We start from the raw sequence: 9,595 nt of genomic DNA on the forward strand, positions 1-9,595 counted from the left end.
GCTCTAGAGCCTGTGAGCCACAACTACTGAAGCTCACAAGCCTAGAAACCGTGCTCCGCAACGAGAAACCACCGCAGTGAGAAGCCCGCGCACCACAACGAAGAGAAGTCCCCACTCGCCACAACTAGAGAGAAAGCCTGCATGCAGCAATGCAAAAACCCAACACAGCCAAAGCCAAAAAAAAAAAAAAAAGCTTAAAAAAAATGTTCATGTCACGAAATAGTTTTCTTTAGGTTTTTTTTTTTCCATGTAAAGATGTCAAGACTAGTCAAGACTATTCTTAGGTTGGGGGTTGGCCCGTGGGTTAACCAGCCCCAGCTTTAGACCCTGCTGCTGTGGCCCTGCACTTAACTGCGATCAGGACTGTGCTCTCCACTGACAGCTTGCACAAAAGATTTGCCACTCAGTGCCTTATTTATCTGAGGCCAATGACAGCTCACCAGAAATCCTTCCCCGTCCTGGGTCTGGCTGGACCTCTGGGTCCGCTGGTCTCAGGCAGGACAAAGGGTGGCCCTCTATGCAGCTTCCCCGGGGTAGGGTCTGACAAGTTGGGGCACAGTGACAGGTAGAACAAACAGGTGGTCAAGTGAGGATGGAAGGACGGCAGGGAGGTGGCCCTGGGGGCTGAGGGCGGCAGTTTCACTCTCATTTTCCAACCTAGGTCGATTTCAAGATGCCGCCCTCTGTCCAGTCCCTTCGATGGCCCCTCACTCTGGCTCCCCTTGCTGGTGCCACTGCCCTCTGTAGCAGGTCCCCAGTCCCTTTGTTTCTCAGTTCCCCTACACACTGTATCCACTTTAGGATTTGCGTTTACTTCCACCTCATCTCAGAGCACACACACTGTTGGGTAGTTGCAGGGAAGGGCCCTGCCAAGGTGCCCTGGAGCGGCATGTACCCACAGAGGCCACACAGCTCACCCTCTGACGGCGCTCGGGAGGAGCCGCCACCTCTCACTCTTCCTCGTCTGCTCGGGAGGCTGTCAGAAGCGGTTCCCCTGGTACCGGCTCGGAGCTGTGAGGCTTTATGCCCCCGCCCCCTCAGGGTGTAGCTGCAGTGACTTGCGGTGGAGGGACCTTTGGTTACTTTTCCATTCACAACATCACTAACAAACTGAATGTAAACGCGGCTCACTGAATCTTTTCTAGCTCAGTCGGCCTTGGCCTAACCTACGGACATTCCTTGAAAAGGTCACAACGTTGAGCTAAATGGGCTTCCACTGTGAAGTTATTTATCAAATGAAATAGATCGTGAGGGTGCATCACTCATCCTAAAAGTATCAATCCACACACCGTGGACTCAACACTTTGGTGTGTAACCGAGTCTGACCCACGCTGGTGAAGAGGACAAAAGACAGAGAACGCCATCAAGCCAGTGGAAGCTACTCCAGGAGTGGTGCCCTACCACCCACTCTGCAGTCTCAAAAGCAATGAGAGTGGGAGACACCCCAGGGGCCCCCTCAAACTTGGCTGAAACTCCTTCAAGGAGGGGAGGGCCCTCCTCCTCTTTGTACCTAACAGAAACAGAGGCTGGACTGAACTACAAATTTTACACCGTTTTATTAAATCCCTTGTTTCTCATTCAGGAGATGTCAGAGGGGCCTGGGTCCTGATGTACAGTGAAGATCCTTGTTCTGGAAGCAGACAACACGGCACCGAAACCTGGGGTCAGAGAAGGTCAGTCAGACATGCACACCTGGCCCTGAGCCACCCACACCTCAGCTGGGCCAAGAACCAGAAACTCCTGACTCCTGGAAGGGGAGCAAGTGAGGATTTGAACCTGCTCAGAGAACTGTGGTGCAAAGGCCTGGGTTCAAATTCTGCTGCACCTTCACCAGGTATGTCAGTGTGGGCAGGCCACCACCTCAGTTCCCACTTCCTCTTCTATAAAAAACAAGGAAACAGGGGTTACCCTGATGGCGCAGTGGTTGAGAGTCCGCCTGCCGATGCAGGGGACACAGGTTCGTGCCCCGGTTTGGGAGGATCCCACGTACCGCGGAGCGGCTGGGCCCGTGAGCCATGGCCGCTGAGCCTGCGCGTCCAGAGCCTGTGCTCCGCAACGGAAGAGACCACAGCAGTGAGAGGCCCGCGTACCGCAAAAAAACAAAAAAAAACAAAACAAGGAAACAACTTGGAGGCCTGCTGTTAAAATAAAGTGACGTGAGGATATAGCCAGGGACTGTTGTAATTGCCCACTGCTACTGAGTGGCAATAAACAGAAATGAACCTGAGTTCCCACTCCTGACTCCACCATGTGCCAAGAGGCCTCTGTGACAGAGACTTAGTAGCAGCCCACCCTTTCCAGGCTGACACACCACTGACCTAGGAGATTCTTGGGGAAAAGGATGCAGGTTGAATCCAAAACCACAAAGGCAATCAAAATGCCATGCCAAAGAATCAGACCTCCACGAGTCTAGATAGTAGACAACTATCTGTCCACAAAACAGTCTCGGGAGCTTAAAGACAATTCATCTGACACTCAATCACCCGACTTACAATACGGGAAGGTAAGGATAAATGTATGGTTTTGAACCTCTTGACAAGGGGACTTATGGAAAATTAACATATAAAATGGAAGTGAAGTGATTTGCTAGGCCAGACCCTGCACACTTACCACTGCAGAGTCCCCAGAAGAACCTGTCGTCCTTGGAAGGGATCATCTCTCAGGTGTCTTCTAGCTCTCACATCCTGGGATTTCTGCTGCTGAAGCTGGAGCAGGAACACAGGGCAGAGTCTGTTGGGGGTTGGGAGGCTGTGCTTTCAGGAACTGTGAAGGGTCTGACATAACCCCCAGCAATGGCACGTGACAAGGTAGCCCATCAGTTACATGGAAGCTGGTAGGAGACACAAAGCAAAGACAGCTGATTATTCACCACAGCAGTAGGTAGACAGAGCACCAGCGTTCTCCACCAGCCCCATTTCCCTTCGGGTGACACAAGGGGAGCCAGAAGGCACTCGCAATGCAGTGCGCTGCACCACAGAAAAGGCACCCTGAGCACAGGAAAGCCAAATCTTTTACAGTCGACAGTGGGCAGGCCTGCTCTCTGCTCTGGAAGTACTAGCTCGTACATACCCAGGCTGTCTATTTGAACATCTTTGAAAAGAAAGTCAAAGGGCAGCCAGTGCCTCGCTCCCAGGACTGCAAAACCATGAGGCTCACCGACAGTGTCCCGACGGCAGCCCCAGGAGACTGGTGTGTTCAGCATTTGCACTTGGACTGAAGAGAGAGATCCGAGTCTGCTAGAAGCCTTGACCTTCAAGGGAGAAGGTGTGGTGTGACCCCCGCCGTGCAGGAGCATAGGAGCTGTGCTGCCCTGCTATGACCATGCTGGCCATATCCCTGCCTGTACCCAACAGCCCTCGCCCCAAGGCAAGGCCCAGTGGCATTTCCCTAGAACCAAAACTTCCTACCCGCTTCTGGATTCCATTCCTCCCTCCCTCCCTCCATTCCACCACTGCAGAATTTAGCCTTTGCTTCTCTTTGGTTTACCCGCAAATGGTAATGTCCCAAAGGGCAGGGCCCATCCCTATCATTCCTTTCTACTCTTTATTCCTTGCTGCGGGTCTAACTTCACCTTTACCACTCTCTCTGAGCTTCACTTACAACTTCTGTAAGCCTTCTGTTTGAAGGATATAATAAAATAATACAATAAAATTGACCACAAGCCCGGAACAGAGCAAACACCTAAAATCCAAAACGACTTTGGCAAAGACATCAACGTTCTCTAATCTGCCCGGTGCAATATAGTAGCCACTTGCCAAATGTGGCTACTGAGCATCTAAAAATGTAGGTAGGGGGAATGAAAAACTGAGTTTTAAATTTAACCATATGTGTCAAGTGGTCACCACATCAGACAGTACAGGTCTGTATGCTGCCCAGCACACCAGATAGGGAAGGCAGCAGGGAAGTGTCTGAAATTTCTATAACCTTGCTCTGGATGGAGCAGGGCAAGGCCTCAAACCATTTCAAAATTTTTCTTGCAAGCACTGTAGGAATGCACAGGGCCACTGCAGACCCAAGCACGCTGGAGGCTTGCAGCCCACATTCCTTCCAGCCCCTAAAGCTCTGGACAGACAGCCGCACTCCTACTGAGCACCAGCCGGGACCAGAAACTGGGACAAGAGACCACGGGTTGAATTAGGCCTACTTGGGTTTACCCACTGGACACAGATAACTGACCAATAGTAGGAAGGGAAGGACTCCGGACAGCAATCCCTTCTGGCTCAGGGAGTAAGGGAAGGAGCCTTGGGAGAGGCAGCTTTGTCAAGCAGTTGAAAGGACAGGAGTTAACTTTAACTTCATTCCTTACGACCCTGTAAATATCCTTATCACCACCTCATTACACAAAATCGAGTTTTCTTCCACAGTCTTCGCAGAACTGTAGACCATGACACAAAAGTTGACTCTATCCTCATTTTACCCATGAAATAATGGTGGAGAAGAACTGCGGGCCCAGTTCCGGGAATGGGGAGCTGGGGCTGGAGCAATCGCACTTACCAGGCCATCTTACAGATCATCTGCTGCGGAGCAGTCGTGGGCCGTCCACCTGGAGGGGGCACGGGGTCAGCTCAAGCAAGGTCTCGTGTCGCCTTCCTAGTTCTCGCCCCTTGGGAGGCTATACCCACGAGCCCATTCCTCCCGGCGCTGCCTGCCAAGGCCACATGTGTACTCCGAACGGGACCCTCAGAAGCTCGGTTAGAACCACCCTCGCGTTTCCCCTCCAACCGCAGGGCGGAATGGCCCAGGCCAAGCACCCGCAACGATCACCGGACCGACGGAGCCAAGCGCGGAATAACTTGGAGACGGCGCGCCCGCTCCAACTGGGCCCGGCGCCCCGCACCTCGCATCCCAGCAAGGCCCGCACGCCCTACGACCCTCACCTGGCCTCAGTAGATGGCAGACACCGCCTGGGACCCTTGATGGCACTGGATGGCCACGACCCCAAGGAGCAGCCTCACCCCAACTGCCACCCATGGGTGCAGCCGCGCACGCTCCCGCCGCCCGCTGGCAGACGCACGTGGCGTCACGTGACCCGCGCGGCCCTAGGAGATGACGTCACGAGGGGCGCCAGGGCGAGGCTGGGTGCGCGTTAGCTGCGCCCCTCGGTAGTCCCTTGTGAGGCCGAGAGCGGAAGTCTAGTAAACCGGTGGAGACGGGGCGCGCCGCGTTCCTGTTACCCCCGGGAGGAACTGGGGGACCCAGGAAGGCGGGGAAGCGGGCCTCGTAAAGGAACAGGAGGACGGCAGCCAGCGGGGAGCTGGGCGCGGCAGGCTGGTGCAGGCGGAAGGTCGCACAAGTGAGAAGCTGGACGCTTGGTCCCTGTTCAGAATAGGGGAAGACACCCCCTTTGCTTTTAGAATTGAATTCTCTGCCCTTTTCAAAGGAATGTCAATCCCTAATGGCTAAATATGCCCACGGCTAGTCTCACGACTCAGGATTGTTTCCCAAGGGCCTGGGAACACTCTTTCTGAAATGTTATTGTCAAGGGGGAGAAACTCTGATCTCCCAGTGTCCTGGGAGGCTAAGGGCCCACTTGTCACCTGACTCCAAATTGCCCTTAACTATACGGAAGAGTGGGGTTTCTTTCTGTTTTTGCGTCCCTTTTAACTGTGATGTGCATCACATTCTGTCTTTGTGGAGAGGTTCTCTGCGTTGCGAGGAAATTTGGGGTTTAAATATATTTTTTCCACGCAGGCAGAGGAAAGCGCATTGGAAGGTACTTAGACTGGAAAGGGCGTGGCTTGTTGGAAATACAACTAAGCATTAACAGGATTGTAGAGTCTTCTCCATGACGAGCAATGGATAAGAACTACATATTCAAAGGTCTTGAATATAAGGCTACGAAAGCAAGAACTTGGTTCTGTAAAGAAAAGCTGAGTAATACTTGAAACTCATACTTTATGTATAGCACCTAGTAAATACATTCAAGCAGTTTATAGTATACAAATCCCATTATTTTGTTAAATGTCATGAGACAGATAGGGTGGGAACAGATTGCTCACATGGAGACTAACATTCACCCAAAGGGGTTAAGTGGCTTGCTCAAGGTCTCATAGACGGCTAGGGCTTGTTTTATCTCAGATCACTGCTCTGTCCATTCTGTCACTCTGCCATGATGTAATCGAGAGAACCAGGAAGGTAACTGGTTATGGAGGGTCAGAACATGGGTGACAGTGTGGGTGTCTATGTGTGACCAAAAAAGGTGGGCTTGCCAAGGACTAAAAGAGGACAGCTTTTTTTCTGAGATGATAACCAACAAAATTCACTAGAAAGGGGAAGATGTTCCATGGAAACTTTTATCCAAGTAATAAAAAAGGATGCTAAAACATTAAAAACCACATAATCAAAGCTCAATTGCCTTATACTAGGAGGCTGCATGAGACTGGCACAAAGAGAGACAGACCTGTCAGCAATTTCTTAAGTACTTACCAGAATATTGAAAAGAACTTTTTCTAAAACCACATCTCCAAAGAGTAACTCCATTATTCTTCTAAGCCAAGTGGGATGTATGCCTGGAAAGAAAATCAGAGATTTGGCTCTGAAAGAATACACAGAAAGCAATAGGAGCTTCCCCAGTGGCTCAGCGGTTGAGAATCCGCCTGCCAATAGAGGGGACACGAGTTCGATCCCTGGTCCAGGAAGATCCCACATGCTACGGAGCAACTAAGCCTGTGCACCGCAACTACTGAGCCTGCGCTCTAGAGCCTGCAAGCCACAACTACTGAGCCCACGTGCCACAACTACTGAAGCCCGTGCAGCTACAGCTCCGCAACAAGAGAAGCCACCGCAATGAGAAGCCCATGCACCACAATGAAGAGGAGCCCCTGATCGCTGCAACTAGAGAAAGCCTGCGCGCAGCAACAAAGACCCAATGCAGCCATAAATAAATTTTAAAAAAGCAGAAGGTAATAAGCAAGGAGGTATCAAAGTAGGGCTTACAAGGTTTCTTTCACCGGAGGCACACAGGGTGGCTCTATTTCCAAGGGGTCATTATGATTTAGCGTTGGTTTGGTCCTTTATCATTTACAGGCCTGGAAACTGGATATTATAAATGCATTGAGAATTCACTTGAATCAACTCTAAAGAAATTCTTTTCTTCACTAATTAAGTCAATACTGGATTTGTCACATGCACAGCATGGTATGAAGTATTGCATGGCATATGTCGAAGAACAACTCAGAGACATCTAGGTAGTTATTTGCTAGCTATTTAGTTCTCGACAAGTGAGAGGGACAAAAAGGAAAAAGCTGCAGTCAGCCTTGGAAACAGTGAAAAGATTCACTTAAAAAAAATAAAGAGCTGGAATCTTGAAAAGATGGGAGTCCAGGAAACTGTCTTTGAACAGGTCAACTGAGGGTAAATTTTCAGTTGTTCAGGGATTTTTCGAAAACTCTAGCTAGGAAGCATCTGTACAAAGGTGTCTCCAGGTGATGTCAGTGCCTTTCCATCTTAGTCTGGCCTGGTGCACATCATTCCTTTCATTAGAACTCTCAGATACAACGAGGAATCCCGCACAGTCCCTATCTTTACAGGAACTTAACGATCTAGTACAGGAATGTCCTAACATGGTTAACATCAGAGACATATGAATAAAGTGCTTTGGGAGCGGGGGAGGAAAAAATTTCATCCAAAGATTTAGTGGAAGAGGTGATACTTGAGCTGGGTGATAAAATCTAACAGGTAAGTCCACCAGGGACAAACCAGGTGTCCAACGAAGTTTGTTTTATTAATCTCCTGCAACAAGGGAGAATCCCAGGGAATTCTGGGCTGCCTCTCGTTACAAGAGTAGAAAAGGGGTTTTGTAAGGTTTGGGATTGCCCTGAATAATTCTGAGGAGAGGAGAGGGGAAGTGAGGATCAGCTCTAGATTGCGGCTTTCATGAAGTGCAGGCAGTTGAATAACTGGGTCCCAGTCATTTTTGTTCATGGGATGGGGCCACAGAGCAGGCTAGGGAAGTAAGTGGTAAGAAAGCAGTAATCACGAAAAAGAAGGAGGTTGTTGGGACACTTTACAGTCGAGGTGTGACCTTGGCAGAAATGTTGTTCTCAATTACCACTGCAGCTAGCCTTATGTCTGTTACGAGAGACTGACTACACAGACAATGGTCTGACCATTTATAAAAATAGCATTCTGACCCACAAACCGTAGCAACCAGCCCAGGGAACCCACCCCTTCTCTACAGTAGCCAGCCCAGGAAGCTGGCTGTTGTTAAATCAGACCTGGAGGGAGTCAGACTGCTATCTCTAGTAATCCAGGAAAGCAAATGATAACCTCCAAGCAAGCCAAATGGCCAGAACTTGGTCAATAATTTACAGCATCCCTAATTTTTGTTCCCACTTCTAAATTAGGACCAACCAGAGAAAGCCCTACACAGTCCTCCAATCAATCGCATGGATACCCCACTTCTAGGTAGCCCACCTCCAGCCTCCCCAGGCCACACCCCCGACTTTTTCACTAGGAAGCTCTGCCACTCCTCTGCCTGCCTTTGGGTCTCTGCCAGATGCACGTGATGGTGGCTGACTCCTTCACTATAGCCAGCTCTGAACAAATAGCCTTTGCCTGTTCTCATTTAGTTGGTCCTCCTTCATTTCCAAAATTATCACCATCTGATTATTAGTAGGCAAAATTTTACTTGAAGCCTGGACTTGTGTGTGTGGAAATGAGGCAAAGGCGTTCTAATGGGTAGGAGCAGCCTGAGGAGGGTCAGCCTGGGATCAGGTTGTGAAAAAATAGGGAATACATATATTAGTCTCTACCCCCGGTTCCTAGCACAGAGCTCCCACATCGCTTGAAATTTCCTGGGTGATAGGAATGTCTTTGTTCTAATGAGGCAACTCTGGGTGGGCTCCTGGATGGTTACTGGATGGGAGCTGGTCACCAGAAAGACCATGATTAGGAGCTTGAAATTTTCAGCCCCACCTCCCCATCCTCCAGAGACAAAATAGAGTTAATAATTGATCATGCCTATATGATGAAGTCTCCATAAAATTCCAGTAGTATGGGTTTCGGAGATCTTCTAGGTTGCCGATCACGTGGGGGGTGGCTGGGAGAATGGTGTGTTCAGAAGACAGCTATACCCCTTCCCACATACCTTACCCTAAGCATCTTTTTTTTTTTTTTTTTTTTTTTTGCGGTACGCGGGCCTCTCACTGTTGTGGCCTCTCCCTTTGCGGAGCACAGGCTCCGGACGCGCAGGCCCAGCGGCCATGGCTCACGGGCCCAGCCGCTCCGCGGCATGTGGGATCTTCCCGGACCGGGGCACGAACCCGCGTCCCCTGCATCGGCAGGCGGACTCTCAACCACTGCGCCACGAGGGAAACCCTTAAGCATCTCTTTTATTTGTATGTTTATCTGTATCTTTATCATATCCTTTTATAATAAACTAGTAAACAGTAAAGTGTTTTCCTGAGTTCTGTGATTCATTCTAGCATATTAATTGCACCCAAGGAGGGGGTCCTGGGAACCTCCAATTTATAGCTGGTCAGAAGCACAGGTAACAACCTGGACTTTCAATTGTCATCTGAAGTGGGGGGCAGGGCAGTCTTATGGGACTGAGCCCTGAGATGTTTTGCTCTCTCCAGGTAGATATTGTCAGAAT

The 9,595-nt window shown here is 50.1% G+C and overlaps 1 long non-coding RNA gene and 1 other non-coding gene across 2 annotated transcripts; both read right to left on the bottom strand.

Moving 5' to 3' along the window:
- Positions 1-1,537: 1,537 nt before the first annotated feature.
- On the bottom strand, positions 1,538-5,039 carry LOC132524882 (uncharacterized). The gene is made up of 5 exons (XR_009542074.1): positions 4,878-5,039; positions 4,495-4,543; positions 3,157-3,250; positions 2,611-2,830; positions 1,538-1,658 (listed from the first exon to the last, which is right to left on the bottom strand). It is a non-coding gene; the product is annotated as an uncharacterized LOC132524882 (long non-coding RNA).
- Positions 3,903-4,035, bottom strand: LOC132525036 (small nucleolar RNA SNORA9). The gene has a single exon (XR_009542165.1). It is a non-coding gene; the product is annotated as a small nucleolar RNA SNORA9 (small nucleolar RNA).
- Positions 5,040-9,595: the final 4,556 nt, after the last annotated feature.

Source organism: Lagenorhynchus albirostris, chromosome 8 (genome assembly GCF_949774975.1).
Source record: "Lagenorhynchus albirostris chromosome 8, mLagAlb1.1, whole genome shotgun sequence".
NCBI classification, from domain to species: Eukaryota; Metazoa; Chordata; class Mammalia; order Artiodactyla; family Delphinidae; genus Lagenorhynchus; species Lagenorhynchus albirostris.